The sequence below is a fragment of the Trachypithecus francoisi genome, unplaced genomic scaffold (assembly GCF_009764315.1).
Source record: "Trachypithecus francoisi isolate TF-2019V2 unplaced genomic scaffold, Tfra_2.0 Lachesis_group1, whole genome shotgun sequence".
Taxonomy (NCBI): domain Eukaryota; kingdom Metazoa; phylum Chordata; class Mammalia; order Primates; family Cercopithecidae; genus Trachypithecus; species Trachypithecus francoisi.
The window spans coordinates 157,995,095-158,016,393 of record NW_022681454.1 but is presented as its reverse complement, the minus strand read 5'-3'; the positions used below and the strand labels follow the sequence as shown (position 1 = coordinate 158,016,393).

At 36.9% G+C, this 21,299-nt stretch overlaps 1 protein-coding gene across 1 annotated transcript in view; it reads left to right on the top strand.

Moving 5' to 3' along the window:
• The first annotated feature begins 1,965 nt into the window (after positions 1 to 1,965).
• The window catches only part of MARCHF1 (membrane associated ring-CH-type finger 1), an 867,095-nt gene continuing 847,761 nt past the window's right edge, over positions 1,966 to 21,299 (top strand). The window contains exon 1 of the mRNA XM_033215596.1: positions 1,966 to 2,830. The gene's annotated coding sequence lies outside the window, so the exon portion shown is untranslated. The remainder of the gene's footprint in view (positions 2,831 to 21,299) is intronic.

The following is a 21,299-nucleotide window of genomic DNA, read 5'->3' as shown; positions in this document are numbered from 1 at the left end:
ATAGTAGGTATATATATTTATGGGGTACATGAAATATTTTGATACAGGCATACCATATGTAATATTCACATCAGGGAAAATGGGGTATCATTGCCTCAAGAATTTATCATTTGTGTTATAAGCATTTCAATTATACTCTTTCAGTTATTTTTAAATGTACAATAAATTGTTGTTGACTGTAGTCACTGTTGTGCTATCAAATACTAGATCTTATTCATTCTATCTATGTTTTTGTACCTATTAACTATGTCAGTTCCCTGCCCCACCCTCCACTACTCTTCCCAGCCTCTGGTAACCATCACTTGAATTGCTATCTCTGTGAATTCAGGTGTTTTACTGTTTAGCTTCCACAAATGAGTGAGAACATGTAAAGTTTGTCTTTTTTTGTGCTCAGCTTATTTCGCATAAGGTAATGCCCTCCAGTCCCTTCATGATGTTGCAAATGACAGGATCTTACTCTCTTTTATGGCTGAATATTACTCCATTGTGTATATGTGCCATACTTTTTTTTATCCATTACACTGATAGTTTATTTTTAAAAATAATTTCTGATGCTGCTTTTTCATACTTATTATTTTTCCTCAGAAAAGTCCCATTGGATTTCACAACTTCACAATGCAATAAGAAGCCTGTCTGATAGTGAGTAGCTTTTAAATTGTTGTCGTTGTTATATTGAGTACTCCTCTTTGTATTTACAAAGATTAAGGAGCTTCTAACTGTATCAACACTTGTAATAAATGTTATTCTTAGTCTTCATACTTCTAAAGGATAATGGTGATGAATGCAGTGGCAGAGGCTGCACGTTCCCACCTAGCACTCTCACTGAAGACTGCCTAATCAGCCCTGGCTGCTGGTACTTTTTCTCTGCAAGCTTAGTCTCTTCCAGGAATGACAGGTGGTAGGTAATCCTGGGAACTCAAGAGCCTCCTTGAAGCTTGAACCGATTAGAGCACAAACCATGAGCTGTTGAAATCTGGTCCCTGAGCAGGAGAGTTTTTGACATAAAACTGCTCTAGATTGCTGTAGGGCTGGATCTCAGATCTGGTGTATCTGCCTGTTTCCATGAAAACAGCATAATCTTCAAAAATACTCAGGCTGTTTGTCTATTCCTCTAATAAAACTTATATTGATATTATATAGAATCTTGAGCAAAAGATTTGTCATTGCACCTTTTATGAGTTTCAGTAAACCTTGTAATTTAAATAGTTTCATCATTGATGACAGTCTTTGGGTGAGGCCACAAGGGAGTCACTTCTCGAGTGTCCATTAGTATATGGTAGGAGGACAGGAAGTCAGTATTAAGGCTAGGAGTGAATTCCTGCTAGTGCCTTCTTGCCTCAGACCAGCGGTCTTTTCGGTGTTCATGTCATAGATTGTCGAGGTCCCTTCGTTAATGTTTTACCTCAGAGTCCCATCTGTAAACAGTACACATCTTTCTCCCTCACTTTAGCTGCTCATCATTGAAGCTGTCATTGGTCAGACATCCTAAACTTTCTCATTGTGACTAGGGCTCCGAGGTTTCCAGGGGTTCTAATTATTATCCTGGCTGCAGTGTGGGTGTCCATCACCGAGATGGGACACCTGAACTACTAAGCAGCCAGAAAAAACTTTCTCCTTACCCTTGGCATCTGCCATCAGTCTAACTACTGATTTAGGAATCTTTAAGGCAAAGAAGAGGCTCTTCATCCCCGGCCCCATCCCCACTGCGCCCACCAAGCCCACATATACCCTTGGAGCCACCTTTCCGCAGACTACCCCTCTGTCCTGTCCTTGACTCCAGTTAACCTGGAGATGCTAGTTCTGGGAACTCCTAGAGGCTCTGCTGCCGCCTCCGCCTGCTCTGCGTTCCCCGCGTGAGCGCTGGATTATTCCAGTCTTTGAGCATGGCAGATTTCCACCGGATGACATCATGGGAGCCCAGTGAATGCCGGCTCAGAGAGGGGGACGGAGAAGGGGAGGGGGAACAGAGGAGGGGAGAGCACTGGGGAGCGGAGCCAGAGCCGGGCTGCCTGCCACCGGGCTGCTCGTCCGCTAGCTGGGGAGGAGCGCTCCACCCGCATCTGACAAAGGATGGGAGAATGCCCGCGCCCCGGGATGCCGGCCGCGCGCAGCCTGGCGGCCGCCTGAGCCACTTCACCCTCCGCCGGTAAGTGACTGAAAACATCATTCATTCAATCAGCCTTACTGGGAGTCCCCTCTCTCCGGTTGGTAGTCCTGGGCGGCTTGTCCCTGACCCCGAGCGGGGCTTGGCACAGCATCAGCCCTGGAGGGCAGGCAGCAGGTGCTTTTGCCTGGTGGGTCCACTGGGGAGCGTGGCTGGGGGTTCGCGGCGGGTGCTGCCACCCAACCTGCTGGCGGCGGGCTAGCCCGATAGGCGCCTCTCTGGTGAGTGGAGGCGGCTCCAGCCCGCTGCCTGGGGTAGTTGCTACTATTGGCCCCCCGCGCCCGTTCTGCGCGCGCGCGGTTTCTGGCGGATCCCCTGTGCGCTGCGCGCTGTTTACACCGGCGTGGTACTAGTCACCCAGCCGCACCCCTCCGAAAGCGCGGAATCGATGACAGCCACTTCACAGGCTCACGCGCTCCCAGTGTGGGCTTGAAGGGGACAAGGACAGATTACCAAAGGAGAGTGCTCACTACGGAAGACACAGGGCAGCCTTTGTCTTGGGTTTAGCGCTGATGCGCTCAACCCTGAGTCAGGTTCACTGCAACTGTTGGGTCCGATTCTGGTTCCCTGCAACCGCCCTCCTGGGCGAGGGATGTCATTGTGTTCCTGCGGCCAGCGGGACTGAGAGCTGGGACTTAAGACGCCAGGAGGGTCCTGCGCTCACGGGTGAGTGTCGCAGTTATCCAGGTGCTGACGGAGCTTCTGGAGCTCCAGGAAATGGGGTGGCCAGTCGAGGCTGAGAGACGCCCAAGTTTTATCCCCAAGTGGTGTGAGGGAAATGGCAAAGTTAGGGAGACTCGTTCTCGCTCTTTTCTCTGGTTTCTGAAGTGCTGAATTTGGAGATTTGTGACAGGTGGATGGAGTCAGAGGCATGGCCAATATGTAGTTAGAGAGCCTCACGTTTTCCTGGCAATTCTTTTTGTTATTCAGTAGTTCCAGAAAGGATTTGCTGCTAAACATTTTTGAGATCAAAATGTTTTCTATTCTAGAGCTCTGTAGGTTTAATGAAAAAAGATTCTGAACCTGCTCAGGTACCTTAGTTTAGAGTTGTCTCGCCTATAAGTGCTATATAGTCAACACGCCAACACCCACCCCCCTGGCTTTTTGCTTGGCGGACACACGTTTTATTGATGAATTCCTTGTTTAGGAGGTTCAATTTTCAGATCACAAGGAAGCGGTGGTACCTATCAGAACATCTGTTTCTAATGTCAATGTGTTTACAAAAGAAATATCTTGTGAAAGAGAAGGAAAGAAGCAAAAGTTGGCTACTTTGGGGTTCAGTTCCTTTTTTTTTTTTTTGCCATCCACTACAATCGAAAATATTAAAACTTTAGATAGTCATTTTGTATTTATGAATTTAATGTATATTAAATGTAAATAATCCTTGAACATTAAGGAGATTCTTGGTATACAAGTTTGGTATTCCAGCATCTAACATAATGCTATGGCATAAGAAAGTAACAATCACAATTATAATTCAAAGAGTTATTTTATTTTTCTTGAAAGAGGCTAATTTTTTTTCAGATGGTCTTTTTTTTTCTTTAAAGATAGATGATTCTAAGGAAGCTTTTCTAAAACAGGATTAAAGTAATTTTTCTCAGAGATTGCTTTTTTGATAAAGTTTGAGTCTTTTCAGAACAGATATGATAGAAAATTATTGGAATAATCAATGTGGTGGAAGTAAAAAACCAGGTGAGATAATACAGGGAGGGTTTACTAAATATGAATGGTGGGACTATCAGAAGGTGCTGTGTCAGTTTTGATTTTGGAAAAGCTCATTGTAGCTTTTACATGCTTGTCTCTCCTGGGAAGTGCATAATTATATGGCTGATTATGCCACGCTATGTTGAGAGACCAATGTTATGAGCAAAGAGCTTGTTTTAATCTAGGACTTATGGGGTTATCAGCAACGTTTTCTTCTGTGATACAGAATTTTTTATTTCATTGTTTCTTGACTAATTGTCACAATAGGCTCCACCTGGTTTATCCAAAGTCTTCTTTCTAACTTTGTTACACCATGTTTTTATAATAAAGTGTATAGGTTTTACTTTAAGGTTCTTAGGGAACCTGTTGCTCATGTTGACTGCTTTCCTCAAGTACTGGAATAGCAAAAGCTCTTTTTGAAACAGACTTGTGAATGTATGAGCTTCTGACGTGCTTACATGATGGAGTGTATGCTACATAGAAATCTACATTTACATACAATATGTGTATAACTCTCATCGGGTAGTCAGCCGGCAATGATCAACAGGAGGTACCGTGGTGTTTGGCTCATGGTTTTTGGCAAATGATATTACCTTTAGTGATAAGATGTTTTACCTCCTTTACATAGTAAATAAAAATGTATATTGAGGAGAACAGATTATATTTTATATATGAAATCTTTAATTTTATTTCAAAAATATTTTATCCAAGGTCAAAAGTACACAGATTCTTCACTCCACATTCCACTAGAATACTGAGAAAAGTTCTCAGAACGTATAAGCATATTATAAATAGATATAATTTGATTTATTTGATAGCCAGTACAATATTATTTTTAAAACCACATGAAGTAAAATAGTGTCCTTGAACTAGAGAGTATTCTTCTAATGTTCTTTAATGTATTTCACAAATACTTTGCCTATTTTATTGCACAAGGGCTCTTAACTGGGCAAGGTGAGAAAGAGGAGGAAGTTGCATTATAGGACAAAAATAAAGCCATTGCACAAAGCCCAGGGCAGGCAATAGTGATGTTCCAAGGTCACCGAAAAAATCATGATGTCAGGACACTGGGAAGTATCCATGGAAATGTCCTGTGTGAAGAATAAGTTTATGCTGTTTGATGACCTCTTGCTCTCATTGTTCCAGTTGTGTGATTTAACAGATACCTTAGGACCTCTATGATAGAGCAAAACTTCCTTTACCCTCCTTGAGGCAAAATTATGTCTTGAACTCAGTCAGGACGTTGTCTTCTGGGCTTTTTCATGGTGTAATTCAAATTCTTGCTTAAGGGTGTTTTATGGATCACAACACATTGTCTCTTTCACTTTCCTGTAGGCCTTTGATATGGAAATTGGTCAGTAAAACCTTGGCTGAAAGGTTTTTGCATCCTAACTTTTTCTGGAAATACAACAATGAAAGTCAACGGTTATAGTGTTGCTGAAAATATTTAGGAGCGTGATGATCTAATATTTAGAGGGTTAAAATAGTGCTGTTAATGTAGTTTTAAAAATAAAATTTACAAAATTGAGACAAATTCTCTGAAGCCACGATTATCCCTTTGCTATATATTGGGTTCGTTTTGCAATTTATGACTCCCTTATGATACTATTAATTCATTTCTACCTCCTAGTGTTTCAGTGAAGAACAGTGGTAGGAAATACATGTTCTACTTCTGACTTTGTCATGTACTTGAGGACAAGGGTCAGAGTCTGTAAACATTAGTTTCATTTTACATAAAATAAAGATGACAATATCTGCCTTGCCTTTCTCATGAGGGACAGTGCATAGCAAATGAACTAGTATACAAAAATGATTTGGAAAATATAGGAGGAACTGTCTGACAAATATTATGTATTAATGAACTTAATCACTTTTAAATTTCTAAATACTTTCAGTTAAAGAAGTAAATTGATAGAGGTGAATCTAATATGTGATTTCTGTTTTATTAGGTTGGTGCAAAAGTAATTGTAGTTTTAGCATATCTGGTATGTTAAATTTGTGGCATTTTTGCCAATTCATTTATTATAATTTATTCATAAAAATTATGAAGTAAGTGGTTATGTATTTTTATTGAAAGCATGCTGGCAACAAATTCATTCATTTTTTGTATGTCTGAAAATATTTTTAAATAGATGTAATTTTTAAAGCTGAGTATAGCATTTTTGTTTGGCAGTTTTTTTTTTTTTTTAAACATGCTATTTTTATTTATTTATTTTTGAGACAGAGTCTCACTCTGTTACCCAGGTTGGAGTGTAGCGGCACAATCACTGCTCACTGAAACCTCTGCCTCTCAGGCTCAAGTGGTTCTCATTCCTCAGCCTCCTGACTAGCACCCATGCCTGGCTAATTTTTGTATTTTTAGCATAGATGAGGTTTCGCCATGTTGGCCAAGCTGGTCTCAAACTCCTGGACTCAAGCAATCTGCCCGCTTCAGCCTCCCAAAGTGCTGAGATTACAGGCATAAGCCACTGTGCCCAGCCAACATTTGTTATTCTTTTGACTTCTCACTTCCCTCAAACCTGTCAGTCATATTGTTGCTATGAGGGTAAATGTGTCTTTGTCTCTGGGTGATTTTACGATTTTTCATTTGCCATTATTTTCTTTAGTTTTCTGTGATATTGCTAGGTATAAGTTTTTTGGATTTATACTCCTTCATGTTTTCAGAGCTTCTTGAATTTGTGGATTGTTATCTTTCATCAGGTGAAATTTATTGGTGAATTCTTGACTATTATTTTCTCATATATAGCTCTACTTCACTGTGTCTGTTTTCTTTTCCTGAGATCTGAGTTATATGTTTAATAGATGGTTTCCCTGTACCCAACATGCCCCCTGTACTTGTTTTACTATTTTCTACTTTTTTTCTCTCTGTGCTTGTTTGAGTATTCTTTTGACCTTCTCTTCAGTTTACTAACCTTCTTCTACACTATGCCTGTTATACTGCCAAGCTCATCCACAGGTTATTACTGTAATTATTTTTTTTAATTTCCAAGTGTACATTTGATTTTTTCTGTAGATTCCAATTTATCTCCATCTTTTCTTCTATGACTTTGAGCATATTAAACTTATTCTAAGGTTTTAGTCTGCTAATGTTAACTGTATTGCTATGAGCCTCTTTTCAGCATATCTTTACTCTTAATTTTAGTTATTGTATATAAAAATTATAAAGACTCGGCCAGGTGCAGTGGCTCTTGCCTGTAATCCCAGCAGTTTGGGAGGCCGAGGTGGGTGGATCACCTGAGGTTAGGAGTTCGAGACCAGCCTGGCCAACATGGTGAAACCCCATCTCTACTAAAAATACAAAAAATTAGCCAGGTGTGGTGGTGGGTACCTGTAATCCCAGCTACTTGGGAGACTGAGGCAGGAGAATCACTAGAACCTGGGAGGCAGAGGTTGCAGTGAGCTAAGATCATGCCACGGCACTCCAGCCTGGGCGACAGAGTGAGGCTCTGTCTCAAAAAACAAAAAACAAACTTATAAAGGCTCCAGATGATCTATACATCTCCAAAAAAGTGTCAACATTTCCTCTGCTAGACAGAGACGATGGGTGGTAGCCAATAGTTGTAATCCACCCAGTGACTGAGCTGAGTCGTGAGTTGTTAGATTTCTGGGCTCCCAGATGCCAAGGCATAGATGTCTTAAACCTCTACTGGTGCATTCACAGGCCCGCAACACAAGCCAGGACAAGACTCCTGAGAATCTTGCTCTTCTTTCCAGAAGCTTCCTTCTCAGTGTCTTAGCCTCCACGCGTATGTGTAACTTCAGGCTTTAGTAAATCTCATGTAGGTAAAATCAAGTATGTGTCAAGCTGAGTGCTACACCTTTTATTTCTCACTGGGCTCTTGGCCCCTCATATCTAATTTTGTCTCTCTAGCCCCTCAAGACTGCCAAAATCTCTGCTAGATTCTTTGTCTCACATCAGTGGTCCTCTGCTCAGGCAAAGCCCATATTCTTAGTCTCTCACTGTCTTTCCAGATTGGCAGATGCCCCCACTCTTCATTCCGGGGGGGAAAAACACATTCTGAAAAGTCACCTTACATCTTTGGTACCTCTTCCATCTGGAATCTTGAAGCTTCTAGTCTTGACCTCTTCTGAAGCTCTCCACCAGGTTTTATCAGAATTTTGTTCTTATATCTGGCATTTCTAGTTATCGTTGACCAAAACCATCAGCTGAAATGGGTAATTATTTTTAGCTGATAATAAGCATAGGTGTACAGGGATCAAAGATCATTTCTTGGTGGTAAAATTGGAGTTAGTAGTCCCATCCCACAGCCTCCTAGGCAATACAGCTAACTCCAAACATATTTTTTAAAGTGATATAAAAAGAAGCCAGATTCTGTTAAACAGCCATTAATATTCTATGTGCCACTTTATATTGAGACGGTTTGTCTATGTTTTAAATTTTGAGGTAAATCTTTAAGACCAGTAATTGAAATAGCCGATAGATTCAAGTTATTGGTAACTCAACATAAGAAATTGGTAAAACTTTTGTTTCTTTTAGGACTAATATACACCCAAAAATACAGACACAGACACGTGTGTGTGTATGTGTGTGTGTGTGTGTAAAAAAAAGTAAGGCTCCTTTCTGAACACAAGAACTCCGTGGTTAATGAGTCATTCTAACTTACAAATAAGAGTTACATTTATGGAGTGAAAAATGTGTGAAGTCTGGAATCTCCCTCTTCTTAGAAACAACTGTCCTATTTTCCCAACTGTTGCTCTGAAAAGCAACTGATACAGACTGATTTCTTGTGATATACATATAATAGTGTTAACAAGCTAGTACTATGTTGATCTTTTTCTTATCGGTATATGGATAAAACTCAGAATGTATTTCTAGACCAATTCACGGAAATAGAGTTAATTCAGGTTATACCTGAAGTAGATTGCTAGAGATATATGATTTAAATTAACTGTGCTTTGTGGATTGACTTAGAATTTTTGTTAAGTCTGCCTAGTGATGGATGGATACTAATGTTGAACTATTATATGTAATGTTATTTTTGAGTGAATTGTATATTCCAGGTAACATATGCCAGATAACATATTCCAGAAATCACTGACTATTTGGGACACAATGATTGGAAGTCGGAGAATGCCTGAAATAGATTCTTCCGCCTGCCTTCAATTCAGTGTCCTGAGGCACATTAGGAGATAAATGGAAGCTTGATGAGAGTGATGAATTAGGTATTGACACTGAGGCTCATTGTTTGGGGCTGACTGTGGTGAGCAATGATCTAATTCTCATGAAATATATTGCATGCTTTTTGGGCCCTGCCAGATGTCCTGTCAGCCTCACATCTGTTTCTGGCTCTGGCTCGGGCAATCATTGTAGGCAGCCTTTGACTCAGTTGTGCCATTTCCCATCTGAAGCTTGCGCTGAGTATCTTTCATTTTCTTCTCTGTGACTTTGCTAGCATGTCTTATCTTTCCCCCTGCTTCTGACCGTGGTCCATGCAGCCTGGAAGTGAGGAGGAGCTAACACCACCATGGAGCCTCGCAGTCAGTGGGAATGGGTGGATAGTTCCGAGATGCACTCTGTAGCTCCTCATAAGGTCCAGGTGAGAAGGAGCCTCAACCGGCCATGGAAGCGACCCAACTGCATGCACCTCTCTTAGTCTTTACTCTCTCCCTGGTTCACTTTACCCAGTGTCTCACTCCTACTTTCCGGGATCACCTTGTATTATTTGCACATATTTTTTTAGTTCAGACTCTGCTTTTGAAGAGAGCCTGGCCTAAGATTTCTGACTTTCCTTCTCTAGAGAAAAATGAATAAGAGAAAAAGAAGCAGGACTAAATCATAAGCTACATCCATTACAATGAGAGAAAATAAGAAAGAAGACAAAATATGTATTTTCAGAGGTATTTTAATTACAAATCTGTCGTCTTTCAGGTCACAAGTGAGACCATTTAAGTAATTTCTCAGGCCGGGCGCGGTGGCTGAAGCCTGTAATCCCAGCATTTTGGGAGGCCGAGACGGGCGGATCACGAGGTCAGGAGATGGAGACCATCCTGGCTAACACGGTGAAACCCCGTCTCTACTAAAAAAAAAAAAAATACAAAAAACTAGCCGGGCGAAGTGGCCGGCGCCTGTAGTCCCAGCTACACGGGAGGCTGAGGCAGGAGAATGGCGTGAACCCGGGATGCGGAGCTTGCAGTGAGCTGAGATCCGGCCACTGCACTCCAGCCTGGGCGACAGAGCGAGACTCCATCTCAAAATAATAATAATAATAATAATTTCTCTAGTAACTATGAGGTCATCTGTTGACATAATGATTAATTTCCATCTCTTCCTTCTTCCTTTTTTACTGTCCTTTAATATGTATTTATTGGCAGTCTACTCTATGCTCAACACTCAGCTAGGTCCTGGTAACGTAATGATGAGTGAAAAATGTGGCATGATTCCTGCCTCTTTGGAGCTTTTTATTTCGATGAAATTAATTAAATACACAAGCCAGTGCACATAGGCAAAAGTGAGTATAATGAAGGCCAGATGCACAGTAATGGGGAAGCCTATTAGAGGGGAGTTTGACTCAGCCAGGGAGGTCTGGACAAACCTCCTTGCGGAAGCGACAATTTAGCTGACATCTGAAGGAAGGAAGAGTTAATTAGGTGGAGAGAAAAGATAAAAGGGATAAATGAAGTGTGTTCAAGGTCCTATTGTTGGGGGAAGCGTGAAAGACTCACAGTCAGAGGGAGTGTGATGTGAGCTGAAGAGATGTACCAAACATAAGGGACTGTCACAAAATATTTTCCATATTAAGGAATGAATTGTGCAGGTGTGTGCGCGTGTGTATGTGCATGCAGTAGGGGAGAAGTGAAAAGGTGCTAACAAATACAGACCATCTACTGGCAAAAAAGAAATGTTTGAATCTGTGAAGAATGCTGTATCAAATATGCAGCCTAGCAAATATTAAGAGTTATGAACATTTGAATCAAATAAAATTTGTAGGAATTATCATTTAAAGTTAGAGAACTTCTGAAGAACTAGAGTTGAAAGAAAGGAGAATGAGCTATTTATTTATTTATTGCTCACTGTATTTGTTCTAGCTCATGGTGATGATACCTTAAGGACTACCTCCAAAGTTTTTAAGTTCCATGTAATAAGTAGTTTTTAAATAGTTATAAAATTTATATATTTTTGCTAGTCATCTATTAATTTTTAGAGTGGCAGAATTATGGGTAGATTTTTTCTTTTAAAAGTATAACATTTCAATTAAAATTTTCCTTAAGATTTATTTTAATAGTGTAACACACAAAGGTCTATTAGATGTTACTGAAGCATGGCCCATAGCCACATTTAATTATTCATTCTGGAATCAGCTTTTGTATTTAGATTTTTAATGAAGTTAAATTGCCTCTATACTCACATGAGTTTGGATTTTGGTTCTGCTAATTTCTTCCAAATTTGAAATTCAATCAATTAGAGACAAATTATTTTCCACTTAGAGCTATATTTCCTTTACTATTCCTTAGCAATTTTGTTTACATAGAACCGAAAGTCATGTCCCAGGCACCCTGTGAAATGACCCTTTAATATTTAGCATAATGTATACAATAAGTCCTTGCCAGCTACCTTTCCTTTTTAATAAGATAACTTGGTTTATTTATAGCTTACATTTAAACTTAATCTTTTGTGAAATCTTTTAACCTCATGAGTAAGTCTTATTTTAGAAACCTTTACTAAATAAATGGACAAACAAGTATTTATTAAGTAACTACCACATGAAAGAAAGATTCTGTGCCATGAACAATGGCAGAGAATTAAAGAGATGGGGGAACAATTTGACAGATTATTAAGATATTAAGTGACAAGTATAATATAAAAGGAAAAGTCTGAGACTTTTTGGCTTGTTCCTTATGACACTCATTGTAGAGAAGATGAGTCTTCAAAAGTGATAATAGATGCTAGTTCTATAGCTTTTGTTATGAGGATGAGCCATAGTTGTCAATTTTCAGAAATTGTTAAAAATGATGCAGAAGGCTTTAATTTTTTTAAACATGCATTACCCAGTAATGTCAGAAATAAAGGAAATGTTTATTTTACAAATAGGAAGAATTTGCAACTGTTAATAGTTGTCATAGGACTATGGTTAGCTTTTTGTCCTGCTTTTTTTATTTCCCCAATACTTTAATAACAATAAGACTGAATTATTCTCATAATAACAATTTAAATAATTATTGAATTGAAAGATGAATATTAGAGCAAAACTTTAAAATGTTGACTTCTGTTAAATCTAATTAGTTTTCTTGTGGATTTAAAAAATAGTTTTCTGAGTGTATATTTATTCATAATAAAAAATTATATGTAGAGGAAAAAATGATGTGAAAATAATCCTCTGTTTCATGCTAATTTATATTCTGTGGTAACACACCTAGTGTGAACATTTATTTGAAAAATTTCCCTCAAAACAGTATAAGAGAGAACATATGCTGATAAATTGTTTTAAATAAATTGTTGGTTATCACTATTAGAACTAAATTCTTTTTATAAACAACAAAGAGAACAGTTTCATGGTTCATATAGCTAAATTTTACTTTTGTGTGCTTTCATGGTGATGAATGAGTAATCTACATTTTTACCTCCCATTTTTTTTCATGGTGGGAACAATTCAGCAGATTATGGGCTGTGAACTGACAAGCTACTCATTCTCTCTTGGGCTCCTATTCATTTAGCAGTGAGTGTGGTGTAATCACCACATGGCTACTGGGAGATGCATGCCTTTAGAGACAGAATATTTTTATAGTGGATCTTTCTGGATTCCAGAAAATTATCATAATTTCCTTAGGAATTTTTTATATAAAATTTTTGGGCCTGGCATGGTGGCTCACGCCTGTAATCCTAGCACTTTGGGAGGCGAAGCAGGCGGGTCACCAGAGGCCAGGCCAACGTGGTGAAACCCCATCTCTACTAAAAATACAAAAATTAGCTGGGCATGGTGGTGCACACCTATAATCCCAGCTACTGGGGAGGCTGAGGCAGGAGAATCGCTTGAACCTGGGAGGTGGAGGTTGCAGTGAGCCAAGATTGCACCACTGTACTCTAGCCTGGGTGAGAGTGAGACTCGTCTCAAACAAACAAACAAACAAAAACAAACAAACAAACAAACAAAAAAAACCCAAAAAACCACTGAAAACAAAACAAAACAAGAACAAATAAAGCGGGTTTTCACATTAATTTTTAATGGGAAGATTCAGTTTCTCTGTTGGAAGAATGAGAGACAAGTGATAGTTGGAGAAGCTCAAACTCTAGGCCATATTCAGCTGTGTGGAAATCTCCACTCAGTAGTGAGATGACGCTGGTCAAATTGCTTAACCTGTTACAATGTTGGTTTCCTTATCTGCAAAATGCAGATAATAGTATTTTCTCAGTAGCGAGGTTGTTTTGAGGATTAAAGGTAGTAAGAAAATTCCCTAATAAATAGTAAGTATTTAATAGGTTCATACCATCATTAAAGCAGATATACATATTCTTTAAATTCTCAGGCATGGTTTCATTTTTATAAGATATATGCTATACATTTTAAGATTTTAGTTATCTTGCTACTTTTTAGACATGAAGGAAATGTGGAGATTTATTTAGTTATCTTGCTACTTTTTAGACACAAAGGAAACGTGAAGATTTATTTGCTTAAGAAACTAAGGAAAGGTGGCCACCACTACCACTGCTACCAACCGAATAAATAAATAAATGAATCGATTAATGAATAAATAATATTAATGACTAGTATCATTTTGTAGTGAGTGTTTTATTTTTCCTTTTTCTCTTCCTATATTTTAAAAATTTTCAGTACTGAGATCCTGTCACTAATAATGGTAATATAAAGGAAACTTTATTTCAAAAATAAGTTAATTGTATAATTATTCGTTTATGAATCATGTACAACACAAACATTCACTCTGTTAGCTGAGGGTGTTTTTACTATATTATAGTAGGATAATAAACACACCACATGATAAAATAACAAAATGTGGATTTTTTTCAATGGTTTATAGCTGTAAAACTGAGGTAAAATATGTTTATTATAAAAAATTAAATATAGAAATATTAAGACTGAAAAGTGAATGTTCCCCTTCCATTCTCTCCCAATTAAAAAATATTGACGTCTTTCCAGAGATGTCTCCAAAATATATTTTTATGTTAATATGTATTAGACTATAACATTTCAATAAATATGTAATATGCTGTGTGTTAACTTTTTAGAGTCTCTGTTATCTTTTTCACGTCAATACAGTCTACTTACTGTGCAGTATTACATTTCTGGAGGTGATCAGCAATTTATTTCTAGAAAAACTTTTTGTATGTAGCCCCAAAGAGACATGTATTTATGGCAATGTCATTCGCATTAAAGATTCTGGATAATCATTAATTATGATATTTTGATGCAATGATATTTTGATGCAATTGAATACTATACAGAAGTTAAAATGAACTAAAATTCACATGTCAACACTGATCATCATTTGAGTGAAATATAATTAAAATTTCTTTTTTAAAATTTATTTTTCTCTGTCACCCAGGCTGGAATGCTGTGGTGCCATCACTGGCAGCCTTGACCTCCTGGCTCAAGTGATCCTCCTGGCACAGCCTCCAGGAGGAGGCTTTAAAATATAATTTGAGTGAAAAAAGTTACAAAGGATAATTGTAATGTATAAATGATACATCACTTTTACAAATATTATAAACAAAAAGTAATTCTCTAAATTACTTATAGGTACTTAAATAATCAAATTGTGAAAATATTGTAGTGGTATTAAGAGAGCACTTTCTGGGCCGGGTGCGGTGGCTCAAGCCTGTAATCCCAGCACTTTGGGAGGCGAGACGGGCGGATCACGAGGTCAGGAGATCGAGACTATCCTGGCTAATACGGTGAAACCCCGTCTCTACTAAAAAATACAAAAAACTAGCCGGGCGACGAGGCGGGCGCCTGTAGTCCCAGCTACTCGGGAGGCTGAGACAGGAGAATGGCGTGAACCCGGGAGGCGGAGCTTGCAGTGAGCTGAGAGCTGGCCACTGCACTCCAGCCTGGGCGGCAGAGCCAGACTCCATCTCAAAAAAAAAAAAAAAGATAGCACTTTCTATCTTCAGCAAATCTTTACAGATCTGTCTATCTTTCCATATTGGTTATGGCAATTTACATGTCCATCAGTAATGTATAACGTATTATCAGATTTTTGGTTTTGCATGCATATGTTTAAATGTCTTATTGATTTTTTCCCTTATTGGTGCTATTGAGCATCTTTTCATGTATATAAGACTTCACTTAAATCTTCTCTTTTGCAGATTATCTTAAATTTTGTTAATTTTTCCTCATTGGTTTGAATTTTTTAAATGAATTTTTAAGATTTTTTGTCTACTCTAAGTACTAACTTTTTGTCATTTACATGCATTGAAATATTTTCTTGCATTCTGTCCCTTGTTTTTAAGTTGTTACTATGTCTTTTTGCATAGAGATTTTGAAATTATGCTCAGCTTTATCATTCTTTTCCTTTACAAATTTAGTATTTCTTGTTTCAGTAGTCTTTTCTTACTTAGAGATTGTAAAAATCTTCACTCAGTTTTCTACTAAAGCTTTAACATGTTTAGCATTATGGTCTTTGGCCCAGTCGGATTTAATTTTTGTGGTTGTTTTGGAAATAGGGATTAACCTATCCCCCCACCACAAAATGTACAGCCAATTGTTCCAGTTTAATTTTTCCTACTGATTTGTGAGGCTAACTCTCGCCATATATAGGTGCCATATATTTATATCTGTTCTTGGTTCTCTGTTATGTTCCATTGATTTGTCTAATCCTTTTCCAATTTAATACTTGATTCTTTAATCTTTTTAATATTATGCACCAACTTTATTAAGATGAATTCTCCTGATTCTCATTTTTAAAAATTTTCTTGGCTGTTCTCACAAACCTTGCCATTTTTTCTTAGAGTCTGCTTTTTATATTTATATTTATATTATTTATTTATTTATTAATATTTGAGATGGAGTCTCACACTGTCACCCAGGCTACAAGGTAGTGGTAAGATCTCTGCTCAATGCAACCTCCACCTCCTGGGCTCAAGAGAGTCTTCTGTCTCAGCCTCCCAAGTAGCTGGGACTACAGGGGCATGCTATCACGCCCGACTAATTTTGTATTTTAGTAAAGACCGAGTTTCGCCACGTTGGCCAGGCTGGTCTCCAACTCCTGACCTCAGGTGGTCTACTCGCCTCGGCTTCCCAAAGTGCTGGGATTGCAGGCATGAGCCACTGTGCCCAGCCAGAATTTGCTTTTTAAATTCCATGAAATAGTCTATATGATCGATATTCCTTGGTTGCTTATTTAGAGCCTTTCTCCATGGAGCTGCAACTCCTGTACTTCTTTGGCTTCTAACTTCTAGTTGGATTTGGCTAATGTGAGACACTACCAGGAGACTGTGGTGAGAGAGAATGGTAAGGAATTCATTCCTCTGGTCTCTCCCTGCCTCTTAGCAGGTGTAGAAGTGAATGCATACGGTGATAGCCATGGCTCCTCTATTTCAAAGTTCCAGTTCCATTTGGATTTCCATGATACTGTTTCTTCCCTTTCCCCCAGCAGGCCTGAGAGGTTGTGGTGGTTGTAGTAGGGGTGGTAGACATAATTACTTTCTTCTTTTCACCCTGACCACATTTCTGTCTTAGTCCCTTTGGATGTGATATCTCTTTTCTCCAAGGCTTCTGACATATACTTTGTTGAGACTGGAAGGAATTAGGTTTATTATTCAATCTGAGACAGCTGTCATTTTTATGATAGAAGTTTCCTGTCCATATATTTGTTACATAACTCCATTTTTCTAACTCTTCTTGAATGTGCTGCAATGATGATATAATTAATGTCTTCTGTGAAAATCTTGCTTAGGTGTTTGAGATTTATTCCCAGGATTATTATTATTTTTGTTGTAGTTATGAATAAAAATATTTAAAAAGATACATGTTCTAAATGTTTATTGGTGATGCATATTGATTTTTACATCTTGATTTTTCATCCAGCAACCTTACTCAACTATTTGATTTCTTCTCACAGTTTGCTTTTGAGGTTCTATTGTATAGACTAGATAGATAATCATGTTGTGTGTGTATAACATTGAGAACTTACTTTTTGAAAGACATGCTTTAAATGGGGTAGTTTATTTAATCTTCAAATCAATCTTATGGTAGAGGTACTATTATAGTACATAAGTACATTAGAGAACATTAGTACTTCATAAGTACCTTATAGTACATAAGTACATATGTAAGTACATATATTAGTATATAAGTACATATGTACATATGTATATATGTACTTTTTTTGAAGAAGGGTTCCCAGAGGTTCAGTGATTATAGCAACTTGATAAAGGCAATACAGCATGCAGTTGGCAGTTATTACTATTTCATATTCTATATAAGAAAATCTAACCACAGAAATATGAACCAATCTGAGGAAAACCATAGAGTTAGTAAGTGGCAGGTGCAGGATTGGAACTCGCGTGTTCACTTTGATGCTCTTGAAATCATGCTGTCCAATTCTGAAATTGTCTTATCTTTTGAAATCTTTGTGCCTATTTTTCTGTCCATAGCACAGTAGTGGGAACTCGTATACAAAGTTGTAGTAAAGGGATTAATGTAGACACAGAGAACCACCCAATCCCCCTTCAAGGATTGTTGCCCAGCTGAAGGGAACGCTTTCAGTGGGAAGCTCCTGGCTGTGAGCCTCTCTGGGTCTGTCTCAGCTGCCAAGAGCCACCTAGACCCTGGTTAAACCACCCCACTCATCCCTGGAGCAGCCCACTTACCTCAGAGAGAGGTAGCTGATATAAACGTTCAGTCATAGGACAACTCTGATGGACCCTTGCTCTGGATGGATGGAATGAGACTTTGCTAGCCTGCAGCACAGTTCAGCTTCTCCTGCTGTCCAATCAGAACTCCTGTCCTTTCTAAAGTGTCCGTGTCTAATAGACATTTTGTACCACGACTGTTCACAGCATCTGCTTGTAGAGACCCCAACCTGCAGTAAGGTTGCAAGCTGGTATCATAGCTTTTTCCTTGGTTTAAAGTAAACAACTTCTAGTATTTCATAATTTAAATAGGTTTCTTTTTCTCCTTACTGTGGAAGTCGTATTTATTTTCTTGTGAACTGATGTTCAAATGTTACAAATATAATTTTTTAGCTTCTAATCTGTTCATATGGTGAATTTCTAATAATAAACAGTCTCTGCATATTTAGGATAAATCCTGGTTGGTCATTATGTGCACATATTGCTGAATTTGGTTTGAAATGTATTTTTTAGGATTGTTGTAGCTGTATCAAGAAATGAAATCTCGTATTTTTCCTTTTTTGTGTTGTCTAGCTTTGGTAATAAGGTTATATTAGCTGTAAAAGTGAATTTTTCTATGGAAAAGCTTGTGTGATTGGAGAGATACCTTTTTCTTGAATGTTCAGCAACACTTGCCTATAAAACTTTCTAGTATTAGTGCATTTTAAGTTACTAATTCAAGATAATAATCGTTATAAGTCTCCTGACATTTTCTATTTATTTTGAATTATATTTTTATTATGTTTTTCTAGAAAATTATTTCATTTTTCATTTGTTCTTAAATTATTCCACATAATATATCTTTATGTTTTAAAAAAATCTCGAGTTCATCTAGAATTATACGATATTGTTTTTATTACCAAAGGTTTTTTTCATCTAGGATCTGGCTATTTTTTAAACATGTATAAGAAAAATTGTTTTTTTTAAAGAAAACCATTTCTTTGTATTTTTTTTTTCTAGTTCATTCACTGATATTTTTCTGCTTTCTAATTTCTTGGGTTTAATCTTTTATTGTCTGTTTTTACATTTTTTTGTGTTGAATTCTTAGCTCATTAACATTTTTATCTTTTCTGATGTGTGCTTCAAGGGGTGTATTTTCACACTATATACTAATTTAGCTATGTTGCCAAATTTTGATATGCATATATTGTTTGAATATTGGACTTAAGAGATGATGGAGATATAAAAGATACTAAACAAAAGCAAAATGACTCTAAGAAGGTTAATTTACATCTTCCTGCACTGGACTCATGCAATTTCACAGGTGAATTTATTTAAAACTTTAAGAAAAGATAATGAAATTTCAATTTAAATTGTTTTAGAATACTGAAAAATAAAAACATTTTTCTAATTAGAAAATTAGAAAAGAAAAAATTATTTCTAATTATTTCTAATTAGAAAAAAATATTTCTAATTTTTAAGAAATATGCATAATGTAAACACAAATGTTGTAGAAAAATAGAAAAAGAAAATAAAAGTAAAAAAGAAGGGGAAAAGAGAGAACTTTAAATCTAAGTCATTCCTACCAAGTGAATATTGGTGTCAAAATTCCGGAAAAAATATCAAGAAAAGGAATATGGAGCTATATTAAAACAATAAAGTATAGAAAGGAAGTTATTTCTTGGACTAACTTTCTAACTTTAGAAGACCTATTAATATATTTCATCCAATTAACATTTTAAGGGTATATATTACTAGATATTTTCAATAGATGTTCAAGTGATTTTTGATAATATACAAATACATTTCTGATTTAAACACATTAGTAAAGCAATAGAAGGAATTTTCCTTAGCATGGATAAATACGTATTTAACCTGATGCTTAGAGTAACAATTTCAGTATGCTGTCTGGATAAAATTAGGAATTATAGAAGACTCTCCATGATCACCATTACTATTTAGTATTTTTTCTGGAAGTGCCCATTACAGGCTAAGAAAATGTAATAATGAGAAATTTGGACATGAGTAGGCAAGTCTGTCAATATTTGAAATATGACTATACTCGTATGGTAGTGGTTTCTGTGAAAAAATTCCCTGTCTCTGGTGCTTGGGCCCTCTGAACACATGTCACTTTTGTAACAAGATTTTCTCCCTTTGGTAACTACACTGTACCTAAAAGCATGGAAGAAACTTGTGTTCTGAACTAAATGATGCAAATTTGCAATATTACATAGTTTGAATTAAGGTAAAAATGCTATGAGGTTGGTACTTAGTAATGACATAAATAATGAGTAAATTATTTTGAATTAAACTGTTCTGAAACACTTAGAAGTAAGAAAATTACCCTAATTTTTACTGTAAATGTAGGTAACAGGTACATATAAATAAACATATATAAAACTTTTATAATAAAAAGGTATAATATAAAATTTAATATGCTGAAACATACTAAAATGCATATACAATACATAAAATTATATAGCTCACTGGAAAAAATGAGACAAAAAAGCAACAGTTTGGTCAAAATGATAAAATTATGCTGATATTTTTCCTTTTTCAAAAATATATTTAATATTGTTAAATCATATTTTCAATAAAATGCTTTAAAAATTATAGTATTTGTTGTATGTCTATATAGAAGGGTCAGGGTCTTAACCTGTCAGTATAAGACAAGCCGCTGCCTCCTAGGAACCTGAATGTATGCAACACAGAAAAAGAAAATAATACAATATTAACTTATATTTATGTTATTCTTTAATTTTACAAAAGATTATATGCACATGCATTATTCAATTCAGTTATCACTACAGTCTTTTCTATGCTGGCCCTTCTCCTGGAGTATAAGCTTTATAAGAGCCAGGACTATGTTTGTATCTGCATAGCCTAGCCACAGTTCATTGCTATGTATATGCCCATTGGTCTGTTTATTGGAATGGACAAGCCCTATGAAATATGCAGAAGTATTATTTATATGCCCTTGAATGAGCAACTTATATTGGAAGGTTAATGATTTTGTCCCATTAAATGTTGTCAGGATTTTAACACAACTTTTCTGATTTTATATTTATAGTTCTATTTATGATATCATCCTTTTTTTCTGGTAATAATTTGCCAAATTATTATAACAATAGAAAATACACAGAGATTCTTGCAACTTCTTGTTCAAAACAAATGTATGCGATGTGTGCGTTTCAGAGGAGAGAGAGATGATCAAAACTTTAGGAGCCTGGGAAGGCATCATGATGAAGTGAAGGACAGGAGGAGGGAGAGATTAAGATTAGACGCCTTATCTTTTTCTTCTCAAAGTCTTTCATAACGTTCATACAAAATATTATTAGAGTATATACTTGTTAATAGAAAGATTTTCCCTAGTTAATGAGACCTGTCAAAATGTAATGATTTGACGCACAAACTGAAATCAACAAACAGGAGTTCAAATCTAGTTCAACTTTTCATTAGCCTCTGACATTGGGGACATAGTTTAATTCTGCTAATCCTCAAATTTCTCATTGGTAAAGTATGAATGATAATATCTAAGTAAATGAGATTGCTATATTAAATAAACTAGTGCTTACAAAGGCCTTATACATAAGTGTTTAGTCATTGTTACCTGTTCTTATTATAGTTATCATTTATTTTCCTTCACATCTGTGCTAAACTTTGTTTTTCGGAGATTAAGTAGAA